This window comes from Symphalangus syndactylus, chromosome 11, assembly GCF_028878055.3.
Source record: "Symphalangus syndactylus isolate Jambi chromosome 11, NHGRI_mSymSyn1-v2.1_pri, whole genome shotgun sequence".
NCBI classification, from domain to species: Eukaryota; Metazoa; Chordata; class Mammalia; order Primates; family Hylobatidae; genus Symphalangus; species Symphalangus syndactylus.
Window position 1 is genome coordinate 92,447,375 of NC_072433.2, and position 21,139 is coordinate 92,468,513.

Here is a 21,139-nt window from a genome sequence, read left to right on the forward strand (position 1 = left end):
CTAGGCAATGATTTACAGTTTATACTAAAATATCTGTAGGACATCATTACAATTCAGGCTAGTCATTTTCACAGACATTAAAAGAAAATCTTGAACACTGTAAGTCCAAATTTTCACATTTCAGTATCTGAAATTGCTATGGAAAGAATTAACAGAATGAAAAAGGATTGCAAATTATACTTCATTTATTTTAATCATTAGTCTTCACTTAACCAAAGGATCATTCTATTGACTATTAACTCTAAGGCAAGGTATTAAGTGCTGTTTAAGTAATTAAAATTTATTCAATTTTTAATGAACAAGCTCTTTCAAATGATACTATATTATATGGCATTAAGTAAATTGTCAGTAAGCAAATTTTTACTTTGTTAAAGCTAGCAAAATTTTTCAATAGTCAAGTGATAAATTTCATGGATAAATATCTAAACTTAGATTTAGTCTGACCTAAAGAAGAAAATTTGAACAAGCTGATGTAATTTTGCGCTGGTACCTGGGTGTTAAAATCTCATTAAGCATAGAAGCCTAACATGCCAAATAAATACCATAGGTACGAGTCAGATAATAAGCAAAGTAGTCTGTAACCGTAAGAATCACATAAATGTTAGACTATACTTTCAGGGATCATTTCTATAGTTTGTTACTAGAGAAGGTTCTCTGAACGTGTAGAGCACTGAAGACTATCGAGGCTGGGAGAAACTGCATCAACTAACGAGCAAAATAACCAACTAACATCATAATGACAGGATCAAATTCACACATAGCAATATTAACTTTAAATGTAAATGGGCTAAATGCTCCAATTAAAAGACACAGACTGGCAAATTGGATAAAGAGTCAAGACCCATCAGTGTGCTATATTCAGGAAACCCATCTCACGTGCAGACACACACATAGGCTCAAAATAAAAGGATGGAGGAAGATCTACCAAGCACATGGAAAATAAAAAAAGGCAGGAGTTGCAATCCTAGTCTCTGATAAAACAGACTTTAAATCAACAAAGATCAAAAGAGACAAAGAAGGCCATTACATAATGGTAAAGGGATCAATTCAACAAGAAGAGCTAACTGTCCTAAATATATATGCACCCAATACAGGAGGACCCAGATTCATAAAGCAAGTCCTGAGTGACCTACAAAGAGATTTGGACTCCCACACAATAATAATGGGAGACTTTATCACCCCACTGTCAACATTAGACAGATCAATGAGACAGAAAGTTAACAGGAATACCCTGGAATTGAACTCAGCTCTGCACCAAGTGGACCTAATAGACATCTACAGAACTCTCCACTCCAAATCAACAGAATATACATTTTTCTCAGCACCACACCACACCTATTCCAAAACTGACCACATAGGTGGAAGTAAAGCTCTCCTCAGCAAATGTAAAAGAACAGAAATTATAACAAACGGTCTCTCAGACCACAGTGCAATCAAACTAGAACTCAGGATTAATAAAACTCACTCAAAACCACTCAACTACATGGAAACTGAACAACCTGCTCCTGAATGACTACTGGGTACATAACGAAATGAAGGCAGAAATAAAGATGTTCTTTGAAACCAACGAGAACAAAGACACAACATACCAGAATCTCTGGGACACATTCAAAGCACTGTGTAGACGGAAATTTATAGCACTAAATGCCCACAAGAGAAAGCAGGAAAGATCCAAAATTGACACCCTAACATCACAATTAAAAGAACTAGAAAAGCAAGAGCAAACACATTCAAAAGCTAGCAGAAGGCAAGAAATAACTAAAATCTGAGCAGAACTGAAGGAAATAGAGACACAAAAAATCCTTCAAAAATTAATGAATCCAGGAGCTGATTTTTTGAAAAGATCAACAAAATTGATAGACCACTACCAAGACTAATAAAGAAGAAAAGAGAGAATAATCAAATAGACGCAATAAAAAATGATAAAGGGGATATCATCACCAATCCCACAGAAATACAAACTACCATCAGAGAATACTACAAACACCTCTATGCAAATAAACTAGAAAATCTAGAAGAAATGGATAAATTCCTCGACACATACACCATCCCAAGACTAAACCAGGAACAAGTTGAATCTCTGAATAGACCAATAACAGGCTCTGAAATTGTGGCAATAATCAATAGCTTACCAACCAAAAAGAGTCCAGGACCAGATGGATTCACAGCCGAATTCTACCAGAGGTACAAGGAGGAACTGGTACCATTCCTTCTGAAACTATTCCAATCAATAGAAAAAGAGGGAATCCTCTCTAACTCATTTTATGAGGCCAGCATCATCCTGATACCAAAGCCTGGCAGAGACACAACCAAAAAACAGAATTTTAGACCAATATCCTTGATGAACGTTGATGCAAAAATCCTCAATAAAATACTGGCAAACCGAATCCAGCAGCACATCAAAAATCTTATTCACCATGATCAAGTGGGCTTTATCCCTGGGATGCAAGGCTGGTTCAACATACACAAATCAATAAGTGTAATCCAGCACATAAACAGAACCAAAGACAAAAACCACATGATTATCTCAACAGATGCAGAAAAGGCCTTTGACAAAAATCAACAACCCTTCATGTTAAAAACTCTCAATAAATTAGGTATTGATGGGACATATTTCAAAATAATAAGAGCTATCTATGACAAACCCACAGCCAATATCATACTGAACAGGCAAAAACTGGAAGCATTCCTTTTGAAAACTGGCACAAGACAGGGATGCCCTCTCTCACCACTCCTATTCAACATAGTGTTGGAAGTTCTGGCCAGGGCAATCAGGCAGGAGAAGGAAATAAAGGGTATTCAGTTAGGAAAAGAGGAAGTCAAATTGTCCCTGTTTACGGATGACATGATTGTATATCTAGAAAACCCCATTGTCTCAGCCCAAAATCTCAAGCTGACAAGCAACTTCAGCAAAGTCGCAGGATATAAAATCGGTGTACAAAAATCACAAGCATTCTTATACACCAATAACAGACAAACAGAGAGCCAAATCATGAGTGAACTCCCATTCACAATTGCTTCAAAGAGAATAAAATACCTAGGAATCCAACTTACAAGGGACGTGAAGGACCTCTTCAAGGGAACTACAAACCACTTCTCAATGAAATAAAAGAGGATACAAACAAATGGAAGAACATTCCATGCTCATGGGTTGGAAGAATCAATATCGTGAAAATGGCCATACTGCCCAAGGTAATTTATAGATTCAATGCCATCCCCATCAAGCTACCAATGACTTTCTTCACAGAATTGGAAAAAACTACTTTAAAGTTCATATGAAACCAAAAAAGAGCCCATATCGCCAAGTCAAGCCTAAGCCAAAAGAACAAAGCTGGAGGCATCATGCTACCTGACTTCAAAGTATACTACAAGGCTACAGTAACCAAAACAGCATGGTACTGGTACGAAAACAGAGATATAGATCAATGGAACAGAACAGGGCCCTCAGAAATAACACCGCATATCTACAACTATCTGATCTTTGACAAACCTGACAAAAACAAGCAAGGGGGAAAGGATTCCCTATTTAATAAATGGTGCTGGGAAAACTGGCTAGCCATATGTAGAAAGCTGAAACTGGATCCCTTCCTTACACCTTATACAAAAATTAATTCAAGATGAATTAAAGACTTACATGTTGGACCTAAAACCATAAAAACCCTAGAAGAAAACCTGGGCATTACCATTCAGGATATAGGCGTGGGCAAGGACTTCATGTCTAAAACACCAAAAGCAATGGCAACAAAAGCCAAAATTGACAAATGGGATCCAATTAAACTAAAGAGCTTCTGCACAGCAAAAGAAACTACCATCAGAGTGAACAGGCAACCCACAAAATGGGAGAAAATTTTTGCAACCTACTCATCTGACAAAGGGCTAATATCCAGAATCTACAATGAACTCAAACAAATTTACAAGAAAAAAACAAACAACCCCATCAAAAAGTGGGCAAAGGACATGAACAGACACTTCTCAAAAGAAGACATTTATGCAGCCAAAAAACACATGAAAAAATGCTCATCATCACTGGCCATCAGAGAAATGCAAATCAAAACCACAATGAGATACCATCTCACACCAATTAGAATGGCGATCATTAAAAAGTCAAGAAACAACAGGTGCTGGAGAGGATGTGAAGAAATAGGAACACTTTTACACTGTTGGTGGGGCTGTAAACTAGTTTAACCATTGTGGAAGTCAATGTGGTGATTCCTCAGGGATCTAGAACTAGAAATACTATTTGACCCAACCATCCCATTACTGGATATATACCCAAAGGACTATAAATCATGCTGCTATAAAGACACATGCACATGTATGTTTACTGCGGCACTATTCACAATAGCAAAGACTTGGAACCAACCCAAATGTCCAACAACGATAGACTGGATTAAGAAAATGTGGCACATATACACCATGGAATACTATGCAGCCATAAAAAATGATGAGTTCATGTCCTTTGTAGGGACATGGATGAAAGTGGAAAACATCATTCTCAGTAAACTATCGCAAGGACAAAAAACCAAACACCGCATGTTCTCACTCATAGGTGGGAATTGAACAATGAGAACACATGGACACAGTAAGGGGAACATCACACTCCGGGGACTGCTGTGGGGCAGGGGACGGGGATTGAGAGCATTAGGAGATATACCGAATGCTAAATGACAAGTTAATGGGTGCAGCACACCAACATGGCACATGGATACATACGTAACAAACCTGCACATTGTGCACATGTACCCTAAAACTTAAAGTATAATAATAATAAAATAAAATAAAATAAAAAGAATCATGTAAATGTGTAGAACATACAAATAACCAATGCTGATTAACATAAGTTCACCCTCTTGCTATTCAACAGTTTTGTCAGCAGATTCATGATTTGTATCTAGTCTAAGAATTGTCCCAGTTTTCTTTGAACTGGTGTTATAGACATATTTGTTAAATCAGCTGTATATTTACTAACACAAGGACTCCAAAATTGCTAGCAAGAATCATAACATACTAAATCTAATGCTCCTATCACAACTCTAATAGGTGAAAATTCTTATGAGAATAAGAATGTCCCTTCTTTACTCTCTTTGATATTCTGCTACCTGACCATGAGATCTTTACTGTCTTTTTTTTTTTTTTTTTGGTGAGTCTTCTGTTTATCAATTCTATTGTCTAGTACATTTTTTATTACTCCATTACTGCATCACAGTTCTCCATTACTGTCTCAACAGCTGTGAGACAGTATGTGAAAGTTTGTACTCTATGGTTCTATGTCTCACCTGTATAAAGAAAGATACTAAAGTTTCAATGACTGGCTAATATCTAATCAAGAGTGCCTCCTGGTATCTTTTTAGAGGTGCAGAGCTAAAATTTAACAGTCAGTTTTTCTGCATAGCGACTACACTCTGGGCAAATTTATTGACATCAATCAAAAGAAGATTAAATCAAAACACCCCAAATCCCCAAATTTAATGGTTATATTATATAGTATATTATAAAGTCTAGAAGCCTTATGTATGTGAAAAACAAGCATAGGATTTTATATTCCTTAGGAAGTTTTCCTTGATAAATCCAATTAGCAGCACAATTTCAAAAGTGCATTTTCCCTTTTTGTTATAGTTGAGCAGATACCATTGGACCAATTCACCCACATACCACAGCTAAACATTTTGGACAAATTTCTATACACACACACTACCTAAAGGCATTGGAGAAAAATCAAAAGGAGACAAATTCTGGAAGAGGCAGAAGACACTACTGGGATGAAAGGAATAGTACCAGATGTGTTTCCTGGTTATACACCTTTTAGCTTGAGAGTAGAATTCAGTCTATGCTGTGTGTGGCTAAACCTCAGGAAAACCAAGAGATGCTTACTCAAAAAAAAACTCAACAAAATTGCTAAAACTTTTCGTATATTGACTAAGAAAAAAGAGAAGACAACTAACTATATTCAGGAAAAAAAAAAGGACATCACAGCTGATTTTACAGAAATAAAAGGAATTTTAAGAGAATACTGTGAACAATCACCTGAAAACAAATTGGATAACCTATATAAAATTTATAATTTCCTATAAACACACAACCTAACAAGACTGAATCATAAAGAAACAGAAAATTTGAAGAGAACTAAAGCAAGTAAGGAGACTAAGTTAGTAATTTAAAGTCTCACAACAAAGAAAAGCACAGTCTTAAGTGACTTCATTGGTGTATTCTAGCAAACATTGAAAAAGAAATGATCACAAATCACCTCAAAATCTTCAATAATTCAAGAGGAGGGAGCATTATCCAAAAATCCTTAAATAAGGTTAGCATTTTCCTGATAGCAAAGCCAGACAAAAACACTACAAGAAAATGAAACTACATAACAATATCTCTTAGAAGTATTGATGCAAAAATTCTCAAAAAAAATTAGAAAATATAATTAAACAGCACATTAAAAGACTTTTTACACTATGACCAAGTAGAATTTACTCCTGGAATTCAAGGATGGCTCAGCATATAAAAATCAATCAGTGTAATACATCACATTAATATAATGGTTGAAAATCTCTCACATAATCATTTTATTGATCTGAAAGTATTTGAAAAACTTCAACACCTTTTTATGATAAAAACACTGAACAAATTTGGGATAGAAGAGTGCCTCAACATAAAAAAGCCATATAGGAAAATTCCACAGCTAATATTACACTCAATGGTAAAAAACTGAAAGTTTTTCACCTAAGATTACAAAGAAGACAAAGATGTCCACTCAATGGATGTCTTTATTTAACTGTTCAAATCAGAAAGTGGATTTGCAAAGTTGTACGACACAAAATTAATACACTAAATCAGTTGTATTTATATACACTAACAATGAACAACCCAAAAAGGAAAATTTTAAAAATTCCATTTACAAGAGCATCAAAAAGAATAGAATCCTTAGGAATAAACTTAATCAAGTAGGTCAAAGACTTGTATAATAAAAACTAAAATGTTGCTAAAAGAAATTTCAGAGCACACAAATGAAAATGCATACCAGGTTCGTGGATTGGAAGGTTTAATGTTGTTAAGATATCAATTCCATGCAAAGCAATATAAAGATTTAATACAACCCCTATTAAAATCCCAATGGCATTTTTTACAAAATAGAAAAATCCGTAGTAAAACTCATATAAAATTTCAAGATACCCTCAAATAGACAAAACAGTCATGGAAAAAAGAAAAAAGCTGGAAGTCTCATACTTTCTCCTTTCAAAACTTACTACAAAGTACAGTGATCAAAACAGTGTGGTAACAGCACAAAGACCAACAAATAGACCAATTGGAATAGACAAAAGAGCTCAGAAATAAGCCCTTTCATATACGGTAAAATGATTTTTGATAAGGATGCCAAGACCATTAAATGGAGAAATGAGAAAGTCTGTGAAACAAATGGTGCTCAGAAAAGTGGATAGTCACATAAAAATGAATGAATGCAGACCCTTCATTAAATTCTATACAAAAATCAACTCAAATTGGATGGAAGACCTAAACATAAGAGCTAAAAATATAAAAATCCCAGAACAATAACCTAAGGGAAAAACATACGACAATGGATTTAGCAATGATTCCTTGGACATGACACAAAAAGTACAAGAAAAAAAGTAAAAATATATAAAATTGGACAATATCAATATCAAAATTAAAAAGTTTTGTGCTTAAAGGAAATGATACAGAGGAAAGGTAATATAGAGAAGTGGAGAAAATATTTGTAATTCATACATCCAATAAAAAGTTAAGATTCAGTATAAAAAATTCTTACAACTCAATAACAACAGCAACAATAACAAAAACTCTGAGTTTAAAAATGGACAAGCGAATTCAGTAGCTTGGTTAACAAGCACACAAAGAGATGCTCAACACCAATAACATTAGAGAAATGCAAATTGCCATGAGCTAGGACCTCCCACCCATTACTATGTCTACTATCAAATAAGTAAATTAATAAAAGAGAAAGCAACAAGTGTTGATATGGATGTAAATTGGAACCTCTGTGTGTTGTTAGTATAAGTGTAAAATGGTGCAGCTGTGATATTTTGGGAGTTCCCAAAAAATCAAAAATAAAATGACTGTGTCATCCACCAATTCGATTTCTGGCTTGATACTCAAAATAATAGAAAATTGGGTTTTACCCATGTTTACAGCATTATTATTGTAAACAGCTAAAAGATGAAAGCCACCCGACTGTTCATCAATGATTCAGTGCATAAACAAAATGCATGATACAGTGCATCAATGATATAATGCATAAAAATGTGGCATACAGATACAAAGCGATATTATTCAAGCTCAAAAATGAATAGAATTACAATGCATGCTATAACATGGGATGAACCTTAAAGACATAATACTACGTGAAATAAGCCAGTCACAAAAACACCGTAGAGTAGTCAAATTCACAAAGACAGAAAGTAGAAGGGTAGTTACCAGTGTCTGGTAAGGAGGAATAGAGTATTTTTGTTTAATGGGATATAGAGTTTCAGTTTTGCAAGAGTTTTGGAGATTGGTTGTACAACAATGCCAACGGTACTTAATACTACAAAACTGTATGCTTAAAAATAGTTAAGATGGTGTATTTAATGTTAGATGTATTTTGTCACAATTAAGATTTTTAAAATTATTAAATGTTTTTCATATAGGCAATGATAAAAGTGGCGAACTGGGAAAACTTTCTTTCCTACTTATATAATAATATGTAATATACTTTGCACATGGAAAGAACTGAGTAAGTGAAAGCTGGCTTATTTTAAGTATATATATATATATATTTAAGTACATATATATATATATATTCAGTTTTTCCTTATATATAATTTACAATGAGCAGATGTTCATTAATGACTCATTAAGACTGTGGGTTCCCTTCAAGGTTGTGGATTTCCTTTTGGCCCAAGGTGTGGCTAGAAACGTCATCCATGAGCTAGAGCCTGGAACGGGGGCCTTACAACTTTTCCCAGTGCTCTATTCTACTGTGGCTGAGCTGGTATCCAAGACGCAACACAAAACCCTCTTTACCCTTTGTTCTCCTCTCCTTAAGCAGAAGGAAGGTGTCACTTATGTTGCTGAGAGCTGCACTCCCTCTGGGTTTGGGGGAGTGGTGGTGCAAGCACTCCTTTAGCTGCCCCAGCTGGTGTCTCACTAGGTCACATGCCATCCTAGTCCACTGGTTTTGAGCCCAGCACAGCACTAAGAGTTGCCTAAGAATTGTAGTCCTTGGGTCCTAGACTGCCTTTCAAGTCTGGCCAGGAAATCAGAGCATTTTGGCATATGGCAGTAAGGCTTACCAACAAACTCAGATTCCGACCACTGGGATGGACAATTCCCCTCTGGCTATGTCTGGTCCAAATGTTCCCTCTGTGTGCAGGCACTGGTTGAGCATAGCAGGGCTGTGCTCTCTGCTGTGACAGGGCAACACTGAGTTCAATGTAAAATTCCCCATAACTACGCTCTGCCTCCCCGAAGTGCACAGACTGTCTCCCAGCTACACAGATGCTGCTACGGGATGGAGGAGGGGTGGTGTTAACGATTCAAGACTGTCACTCCTGCCCTCTTCAATGTCTCTTGCAGCAATATAAGATTAAGAGCAGGTACTGTGATTGCTCACCTGATTTCTGGTTCTGTGGTGGTGCTTTTCTATGTGCAGATAGTTGTTAAAATTTGATGTTCCTGCAGTGGGTAGGGAGGGGATAAATGCTGTAGGCTTCTATTGCAGCATGTTGCTTTGTCCTTGCAGTACAAATTATTTAATCAGAATTTTCAGTTTCTTCAAAAAACATTTCTCAAGTAAGCCAAATTAAATCACTTTAATGCATAGACACTTATACAACTTAACAACACAATTAAAATATATTTTCAATTTTCCTATTTTATATCACTATAGTTATTTAATAAGAATGATTTTTATTATAAACTTCAGTGAAGATGCTTATCACCGTTCATATGTGTGCCAAGTTCAAATAATAGTGAATAGAATTACTGCCAAGAATCAAAGCCATTATTTCTATTAATATTTCCAAGGCAAATTTTGCTGTTTCTAAAGTTGCCTACCAAATGATCTTTTTGTGTGTAATTTAACATTGATATTGGTGTTTTAGGTACCAGTATATGTGTTGGATAAAAATAGGAATGTTTCAATTTATTTCATATTAAATCTATAAAAATGTATGAGCAATTTCTTTCAAATATTGTAGACTTTATTGATCAAAATATATCCAAATATTTTGCCTCCAAGTAGTAAGAGGGGAAATCATCTATTTGCACAAAAGTGAATCAAAATCTGCTTACATCAAAACTTGAGGATTCTTTTTCAAGGGAAGTTTCACCAATATCTGAATATCACCAGAAGAAAGATGCATAGTGAAGATACTGCTCTTCACTGGTTAAGAGGAGCTTGTGCAGGGTGTTCAAACCTCTTCTCATAAAGATTCCATGCTAATCACGTACCAGGTTTTCTGTGTCTTTGTAGTGAAATTGCAAACACTTTAAGAGCAGGAAGCTTGCAGATGCAGTGACTGAAAAATATTTAAAAGGTTGTACTGTTTGCTAGTGGAGCCGCTTTGGCCTTGTACTGAAAAGTGGCACCTGTATCTTTGAATTCGTTGTGGAATTGAAAGGAGGTAAAGAGAAAGGATCCAGAGTCAACCTTTACTGTAAAAATAAATGATTTTCACTGGGATAAACATTGTCATCAATATTGACAATGAAGCATTTATTAACTCTACTAGTGTAAATATAATTCTAAGGTCAGTAGAATGATTGTGAACATCCCTGTTTTCTGGAGTGGGAAAAATATTAGTTCACTCTCTGTTGATATTTGAAAGAAATGATATGTACACCATCATGTTCCACTCATATCAAACTTCTAGGAAGGCCGTATTAAAGTAACTAATATTTAATATTAATTATAGCAAAAATAACTAATAATTTTCTGTAAAGGTTAAGATGCCATAAAGTTATATTTAAGTGCTATGTGTAGCTTATTTCTGGTTAAATTCTACTATCTGCTATCTGCTTCTAACAGGTAAAATATGAGCATAATAATTAAATTAAGAAAACTTTTAAAAGCAGCAATCAACAAAGTAATACATTGTGCTTCTAATTTGAAATTTTTAAACGATGGGAACACAAAATTATGTCCTCACTACATATTTAAGTTTGAGAAGAGTTGCATTAGGCAACACAATTTAATTCAGAAAATTCTGAAAATTAAAATAAATTCCTTTGAATATAAACATAGGCACACAGAAAGGAATAGATGGCTTGTCAAAAAGGATCAAAAAAAAAAAAAACCTTTGTAAGAGATGTTCCTATGACATGATATCAACATTTTAGCAGAGACAAGAAAAATCACTTTTTCATTTATCCTTAGTGAATTGAGCTGAATTTCTAAATCACAAGACTATACACATTCATTGGAGGATAATACATCCAATATGGTTGATTAAACAATGCAGAGGATATCTGACACAATCTCAGAAGAGAAAGCAGAAGGCATTTGTTTGCTAGGGGTGACATAGTAAAGTACACAGGCTGGTGACTTAACAATAAAATTTTATTTTCTCACAGTTTCAGAGGCTAAAAATCCAAAATCAAGGTGTCAGCCAGGTTGGTTTCTTCTGAGGTCTCTCTCATTGGCATGTAGTTAGCCGCTGCCTATTCAGCCCATAGCAGTACTGTACAACTCTGTTAGAAAGACAATACAGGCCGGCGCGGGCGGATCACGAGGTCATGAGATCGAGACCACGGTGAAACCCCGTCTCTACTAAAAATGCAAAAAATTAGCCGGGCGTGGTGGCGGGCGCCTGTAGTCCCAGCTACTCGGAGGGGCTGAGGCAGGAGAATGGCGTGAACCCGGGAGGCGGAGCTTGCAGTGAGTCGAGATTGCGCCACTGCACTCCAGTCTGGGCGACAGAGCCAGACTCCGTCTCAAAAAAAAAAAAAAAAAAAAAAAAAGAAAGACAATACAAAACACCTGCTGGTCTTTCACGTCCCATTTCATCCTTTCTACTTCATAGCAGCAAAATATATAAAGCACAACACCTAGTCTTCACACTGTCACTCAGAGGGCAAGACAGAGTTCTCAGTTATACTGTGAGGTATATCATGTTGGAACACACATATTAAGTTGAGGCAATTTAAAGATTTGAACAAAGCTTACCTTATTAATTTTGAGAACACTAAAATGTGTGGCATATTAAAGTACAAGAGTGATTTTTTCCAGGTTTATTAAGGTAAGATTGACAAATAAAAATTATATATACTTAGAGTAAAAATTTTGATATTTTACCTGTTAACTTGTATAAGTGTCTATGCATTAAAGTGATTTAATTTGGTTTACTTGTGAAAATGTTTTTCGAAGAAAATTAAAATTCTGATTAAATAATTTGAACTGCAAGGACAAAGCAACATGCTGCAATAGAAGCTTACAGCATTCACTGCCCCTCCACCCCTTGCAGGAACACCAAATTTTAACAACTATCTGCACACAAAAAAGCACAATCACAAAACCAAAAATCAGGTGAGCAAACATAGTACCTGTTTTTAAACTCATATTACTGAAAGAGACATTGAAGAGGGCAGGAGTGACAGTCTTGAATCACCAACAGCATCCCTCCTCCATTCCCTAGCAGCAGCTGTGCAGCTGGGAGAGAGTCTGTGCCCTTGAGACAGGGAGAGTGTAGTTATGGGGACTTTAAATTTAACTCGGTGTTGCCCTGTCACAGCAGAGAGCACAGCCCTGCTGGGCTCAATCAGTTACTTGGAATCCCTTCCATTCTGGAATATATCCTTGTTGAAATAAATATCTACTCCAATTTTGGGCTTTCCTTCTGTGCCTTTGAAAAACTGAGCAGTTTTATCATTAGAGGGTTTTACACAATGATAGACATGTTCATAGAGCACTGCCTCAGATCAAAGGGTTTGTTAATGACAGAGGAGATACAATAATTGACTGACAACATGAGATACGCTGAGTTTATCATGTTACACTAAATCCCAGAAACAGGTGTCTTGAAAAAGTGATGAAATGGGCTGTTGATAATACAGCTAAGGTTCCAACCCCAGGTAACACTTTGCCTATCGGAGTATAATCTTACAGGTTGTGGTATATAAACTCAATCAATAGCAAATGTATAGAAATATGCTCTTATGAACTAGAAACACTAGTTTAAGGATCAAGGAATAGAAGTAACATTGCTTCTTCCTATCATCAATTCTGATGTTTTAATCTGTATATATATTGTAAAATGATTACCAAAATTAAGCTAATCATATATCAACATATCCATCACCCCAATAGTTACCATTTATTGGTTGTTTTTATTTTCATTTTTTTTTTATTTTTGTAGGGAGAATACTTGAGATCCACGCTTAGTAAAATTCAGGTATGCCATACATTATTATTAGTTATATAATGACTATTCTTATTATAGTCACCATGCTTTACATCATGTCTCCAGTACTTTGAAGATTTGTATCCTTTCATCGATTTTTAAAGTCACAGAATTTCATTAATTAAATGAAACTAAAATTTGAAAGTTAATTAATTTCTGTTTTAGTAATTGGAAAACAGGCCTAATGTGAAAGAAAATGCACAATGATAGGGGGGAAAATTAAATTTCCACAAGCGGTACACTTAGAAACATTTAAACAGTAAATGCATTCATTCACGGTACACTTAGAAACTTTTAAACAGAAAATGCATTCATTAAATCTAGAAGCCTGGAATAAGAAGATAAAACAACAGAATAAGATAAAAAGGAGAGTTTGAATTCAGAAAAAAAATAGATTGCAAAATAAAAAATCAGAGAATTAAGAAATATATTAGTAGAAGCAAATTAGAATATTTCTGAAAATTTTGTTACTGACATTAAACAAAAGTATGAGGAAATTCAATGTAAAGTTGGAAATAAGAAATAATATGATTTAAGCAACTAGAAAGAATATAATAGAGAATACAAACAAAACGATGCAGTGATACGATAATTGTCCTGTAAAAAATATAGAACACAACCACAAATGGAACCTCCTTGTAGGATCTTTAGACATGACAAGAAGCTCTCCAAAAATAAGAAATAACTGTGTTAAAGAAAGTGCTAATCATTCTTTCATTCTTACTGATTCATTCTTTTATTCTTCCTTCTTCAGATAGAAAAACCTGGCTTTCCTTGCACAGTGTTGTGGAGTTGGACAATTCTTGGGATTCATTGTAATGATGTGTGACCATTGAGCATGTTTGTGCCAAGGGTGCAAGCAAATGTGACATGCAGTTTTGAGGCCACATATTTATAAACAATATTTTTAACCTTTCCTTTTGATGTCATTAGATGACAGTAAATTAATCAAAACCAATGTAATAATCCACAACAATGAAGAGAATAGAAGTTGATCCAGCAACATAAAATTTATCAAAAGTTTCTGCAATCTGAGAAAGATAAAAGTAAATTAACATAAATAGAGTATATCTAAAAATCTACTACCTAGTAGATTCTCCATGTTTACTACAGTAAAAGGTTACTATCTCTTACACAGTGAACTTGCCACCAACACACACACACACACACACACACACACACACACAGAAAGAGAGAGAGCGAAATTTAAAAAGTAAACTAGAAAATGCTTTAGATTTGAAGACATTTGTAAAAGGCAGGAATGACAAATGTGGCCGAAAAACAGGAAATAATGATTGTATAAAGGATTGTCAGCTCTCTAAAAGTGGGCTTAATAACAAGAAGTAAAAATTTAAAAATTCTTCTCTAAATACATTTATTGAATAGTTTGATATTGAATATTGAAAAATTACGCAAACTACCATGGGTACCATTACCTAAGAATAAAGACCTCCATATTCTGGTATTTTAAGGAAGCCTCTTGTATATTTAGCTCATCTTACTCAAGTGTTGACAGAGGAACAACTTAAATGACAATTTGAGGAAGCAATAAAAAATACTAGCTTGGACATTTCAACATTCAATTCCATAAAAAGATGTAGGTTATATTTTAGATGAAAAATTAAATCATCGCAATAACCCAATGCAATGCGCGAACACTGTTTGTATTCTGATTCATAATGAATACTTGAAAAGATATCCAAAGAGATATGCAATTAAATTATGGAATTATGACTCATCTTTGATGCTGCAATAATGGTACTATGGTTATGCAGAAGAATGTCTTTATTTCTAGGGATGTATGCTTACGAGTCATGGTACTTGTCTTAGCCCATATTTCCTAGAAAACAGAAGCTGAGACAGAAGCTGATGAGCATGAGGATAAATGCAAGCTAGCAGGGAGGATATGCAAAATTAAGAGAGTAGATTAAATATTAGAAACACAGCTTTGCAAAAACAAAACAAAACAAAAAAACAAACAAACAAAAAAACAAGGCTGTTTGGTCTGTTTTGTAGGAAATGTGCAGAGAGACTGTATGAAACTAGTTTCCTGGAATAGACCTTTTGGGCATTAGATGGCAAGCTATTTACCTATTACTTCTTCCTATCTCTAATCTCTTATATCGTATGGGTCAAAATTCAACCCATATGGAGTTAACTCTGTTCAGGTTGTGTTTCATGGCCCCATCAGATAGCTCTTCCTGAAGCAAAATTCTGTTTGTCTAGTCCAGCAGGCCCTGGTCATGGATTTCTTCTGTCACTAGGTAGAACACATTGGGTTCTTTGGTATCTGATGGAAGCAATACCAGCAACATAAACTGGAATCTTACCACTAAAATAGTCAGGAAACTTGTAACCTTTACTCTGACTGGGAAGCAAGGCAAGCAGCCAGGCTGGAGGTGGTTAGGGGGATAGTGGGAGGAGCCAAGCAGATCTGCCGTGGTACATAATTTGGGCCTGGTATGGTCGTCTGCTCATGCTACTAAGAATGTCTCACATAATTTTGCAGTGACTATACATTCTATGCGATCAAGACCTTCTCACTTCTTGGAAGGGAGATGAATATCCAGTCTTTCAAGGTGAAGGGTAGTTATAATCACCAAATTTGCATTCGAAGAGTGTTAGCAAACAAAGCTATTATCCTCATGCTGCAGGTGACTGTGAAGCAAAATTGATATTTTTCACTTCCCATTTTTATCACTTAGAGTTTAATTATATTTCTCCAGATTTGCATGTGTTCTAGGTTGCTTACCTGCCAAGTGTTCTAGTGATCCTTCCCCAAATATTCCGAACTCTTAACTCTATTAAACATATACAGTTTTTATAGCTCCCTATTTAGATTAATCACTGATCATATTCCAGGTCCAACGGACTCCAGGAACACTCTTTTCTGATTAATTTTGCATGGGCAACCAGTTTCTCATGATAATGAGGATTGATTTCTCTACCAGTACTACTACTCATATCATTGTCTGATAACTCAATAGGATAAAAACTTCAAAAGTAGTCAGTCAATAGTGAAATTTTTCAATTAGTAGAATTCTTACTGTGTCTTGTGGTAGAAATATACTACCCACACTTGTGAATCAGAACTTCTAATTTAGCAGAGCTTACATTTCAAAGAGGCCAAGTGACAAAGTGTGATGATAGGAAGAGGCAATGTTAATTTTATTCCTTGATCAGCAAGCTAGTGTTTCTTGCTTTTGAGAACAAATAGCTCTATGCATTTACTATTGAGTGAGTTCATATACCACAATCTCTAGAACTATACTCTAAAAAGGCAAAGTGTTACCTGAGGTTGTAACCTTAGCTGTACCATCAACAGGCCATTTCATCATTTGTTCAAGCTGCCTGTTTCTGGGATTTAGTGTAATGTGGTAAAATCAGTAAATCTCATATTGTGAGTCAACTATTGCATCTCCTTTGCCATTAACAAGCCCTTTGATCTGAGGCAGTTTTCTATGGGATATAATATGGATGTGTCTGTCATGGTGTAAAACCTTCTAATGGTAATACTGCTCAATGTTTCAAAGTCACAGAAGAATAGCCCAAAACTAGAGTAGATATTTATTTGAATAAGGATATACTTCAGAATGGAAGAGATTCAAAGTAACTGCCCTGCCCCAAGATGAGTAGCAGGTGTTGCTGAGAAAGCTTGAAGGGGGAAAACTTAGTTTCCAATTTCAGTTACTTGGGAATTCAGTAGTGAAAACAACTACCTCAATCTTGCTAAAGAGGACTCTATTGGTAGGATAATACACATATTTCTTCATGGATAGCCAAGGTGGAAGGATGTTTGATGTCCATTAGATGGGCCTTCCTGTCTACCTGGTTTTGAGGTTTTCATAAATGCTCACTGGTGGCCACTAAAGTAAGACACAAAGATCAGTACAGGTTGTTCCCATTTTCAAGTTTATCCACACACGTATGTATCAGGGATACATTCCCTGAGCTTCTAGTGTTATTTTCTATGCTTCTGACAAATTTCCTCAATTATCCATCACAGCTGAGGAGTTAGTCCTTATCTCTACCTCAGGCCACCTCTCTCCATATTAGCTGGGTGACCCAGTGTACTGCTGCCAGCTCTGCAATTTGGAGGATTTTCTCTCACTGCCACCCTACATGGCAATGAGTGGAGCTTAATATACCAGCAGCCTTTTCTTCGGTGGCACCAACAGATTGCATCTATTCATCTGTGAGCCTGGCCCAAGTCCCTTCCTCCAGTGCAGTTGATCATAGAGGATGTCCTAAGAGGCCAGTGTTTGTTCAGGGAGCAATACATTTAGGTGACAAGAGAATCCAGGACATTGATTCATCTAATTTTTTCATGCTATCTGGACAGACTTGAGTCTGGTCCCTCGTGTTCTATTTCTATTTTCTAATGGATTGTTGCTGTTTCTACTCCTGCAAAATATCTGACTCAATTCATCTGAGAACAAGCTGATCATTGGCTGCTCCTGCCCACAGCCACTAGGTGTCCCATGTTCAGCTGCTCAGTCTCTGCTAGTGCCTGGTAGCACTCCAGGAGTACAGTCGCTCCGAGACAGCAACGAGACTCCTTTATGTGACTCTCCTTTAAGCTGCCATAGAAGCCCTCCAGCTTTCACTGTATGCCTTTAAGTTGACAACAGCTGCCATTTACCTGTCGTTGTCTTTTGCAGACTTTCACTGCCATCAGAAAATGTCACTCTACATCTATGTCTTTGAAATTATAATTGTGCCAGGCAAGTTACAAGTAGCAGCCACTTATCTCTCACTACATATTTTTCACATCTATGTCATAATGATGTCACTGCATATCAGGATCATGACCTTCCTTTTACCAAGAACAATGTGATTTCAATTGCATTCAAACTGAAAAGCAATCCAACCACAAAATCCATCTCCAAGGGTCTATTTTCTAGTGACTGATATTCCTGGTACCAACTGTACCAACTTCTAAGAAAGCAGAGCCTGAGAAAAAAAGTTTGTGTGCTAACACTTAAAAGGGGTGTGGGGGAAAATTTGAGAGAAGCAAGCATGAGAGGAATGGGGAAGCAAGGCAGAAAAAGAGGGAGAACAATTACTAGAGGCTATGTTCTTGAACTGGCCACAGTTTCACAAATGGTCATTAGGCTTCACAGCCTCTTCCAGAGAGGCTGCCAGTCTACTGCATCTTCTGTCTGTGAGGCGGGAAAAGAGGGAGGAAAAGCAATCTGTCATTTGCTTCTTCCTTTCCACTCCTGTGTCCCATTATCAAAGTCAATCCTATGAATCTTAACTCTGCCAAATTTCCAGTTGTAACACCTGACAACCATGTAGCATATGGTGAAGCCAGAGTCTCTTTAGTCCCATTTGGCCAAGGAGTAGTTGCAGGGCCTCTTCCTGCAGCGACTGGTGTATTGCGAATCTTCAGACTGTAATAGGGGCAGGAGCAGCAGCACCAGTGTCCATAATTTTACAATTCTGGAAGTGACATAAGCCTTTGGCAAGGCTGTTCTGGTAAGAAAATATGACAAAGAGCTGAGGCTTGAGAAAGAGAGAATGAGGATTTCTAGGGTATTCCATACCCTGGATCTGGTAGAAACTTGCAACTAACTTTTAAATGGTTAAAAAAAAAAAGTTAAAGTATGGTAAAATAGTAACAACTGTTGACTCTAGGGAGGATACACAAGCATGCACACGCTCCAAATTTATTTGAAATGTTCCTTACATCAAAGTTAAGAATAAATATGATTTCTGAAAAAGGAAAATGTCAAAAGTAAAATTAAAGTTCTTGAAAATATAGGGAATATATAGTATCAACCTACAAAGCATAACATTTCTTTTTCTAACATTTCAATGCCTTTTAATGTTTTTAAAATTATTTATAAAACATTAAAAAATGTTTTATTTAAAACCAATAGATGCTCTACTTTATTTTACTATGGTTATTTCTATATCTGTGTATATATACATAACAAGTTAACATGAAATTCTTCCAACCCAATTTCAGCTAACTTATGGAGGCAATAGATGCCACTACATTTCAAAGTGAATGGTAAAACAGATAACAATGGAAAATTTTATACAAAGTGGCCACAAACCTGTTAAAAAAAAAAAACTCACTAGCATGGAGATTATATAAGGATAGGATTTTTGAGCCTGGAGAGTTTGGGGGTTTTGAGGGGGAATTGTTTGAAATATCTTGTGGATTACTTTGGAGGGTAGGAGGGAGTGAACTGTCCTTCACCTCAAGTCAACTGAGCAGGGTTTCTATGGAAATTTGTTTTGTACAACCAGTAGACACAGTGTGAGATGTGACTCACTTCTTAGTAAACTGAAAGTGGAGAGACTCACTAGAGCAACCAGGATAGCAGATAAATAGGAGCTTGGGGTCACTTAAAAGTGATGTGATTCTGATCAAGAAGCTTCTGCAAGAGAGGAGCCTGCAGCCAACATTCAGCCTCATGTGAAGACGAGATGACTTAACGTTAAGTCACTTTCAAATTTTGATTATTACATGGCAGTAGGCATTTTTAATTATTGAATTGGGACAATTTTGCTTTTTAAAGTACACATATTATATTACCTTAGAGTGAATAAAAGACTCAATAGGCTTGTGCACGTTATCATTTAAAGTTAAGAATTCATTGAGCATTTAGGATTTTAAAGGGCAATGTGAGACTAAAATAAAATATTTTTATTCTTGTATCTTTTGATTCATGTTTTGTTTAATAAGTCTTTTAAACAAACACAGAATTGTGAGATTCATTTAATAATAAAAGTGGCAACTTTTATGAAGACATTTTTGCTTATTTCTCTGAATTTTGTTTGTCTAATTTTTAATAATTGTACATATAGAACCATAAAAAATAAACACATAATACAAAATAAACATTTTTAAACATTTGATTTTATTTTGGATCCTCTCAAAATAAATGCATATCTATAATATAGATATGTATTTATATATTCTTATTTTTATGGGTTTGAATCATTATCTCAACATTTAAAATTATGGACATTTATAGTTGTTTTTATATTTTATCAAAATCTTAAGGAATGTTATTTTAATTATAACAGCTTTCCTTTCGGAAACTACAGTCCGCTTTTTAAGATATTACTTTATGATTCTAGAAATGGAAGGAAGGAACTGTCTGCTGCCTGTGTCTATAGAGAAGCTAGAGAAATTCACAGGAGTTGGAAACAGTGGGGTACCAGGAAGTTAGGTGGGAGTGGCAAGGCAGATGGAATCTGATGCCCCTTCCTTTCCTTCCTTTCCTTCCTTTCCTTCCTTTCCTCCCTTCCTTCCTTCCTGCTTCTCTCTCTCTCTCCCTCTCTCCTTCTTTTTCTTTCTTTCCGAATTTCTTCTTTTCTTCCTATTCTTGTAGGAGGAGTTATACTTAATCTATGTAATAAAGCAGAGAGGCAAACTTCTGCTTTCTTTCTGCCTCTTGAGAAATGTCACCCTTTGAAAGAATCAGCTCTAGCTGCAGTGCTATTTAGCAGATAGGCTTGTCTTCGTTCTACACAGAAAATTCTCACCAGGCTTTTCTCTTTAGATCAGAGTCTCAATTTCTCTTCTCATTTCTCCCCCCAAAAACGATTGATCTCTATCTGGATTGAAATGTTCACAGGCAAATATCATATGGACTGGTTTTAAGTCTTAAGGTATTCAGTGTTTTTCACCACTTCTGTTAAACACACACATACATACAGACACGGACTTACTAATCGTGTTGTATAGTCATGGCATAGCATTTAATATA

At 35.7% G+C, this 21,139-nt stretch overlaps 1 pseudogene; it reads left to right on the forward strand.

Moving 5' to 3' along the window:
* The first annotated feature begins 602 nt into the window (after positions 1–602).
* On the forward strand, positions 603–693 carry LOC129457965 (uncharacterized; annotated as a pseudogene).
* The last annotated feature ends 20,446 nt before the right edge of the window (positions 694–21,139 follow it).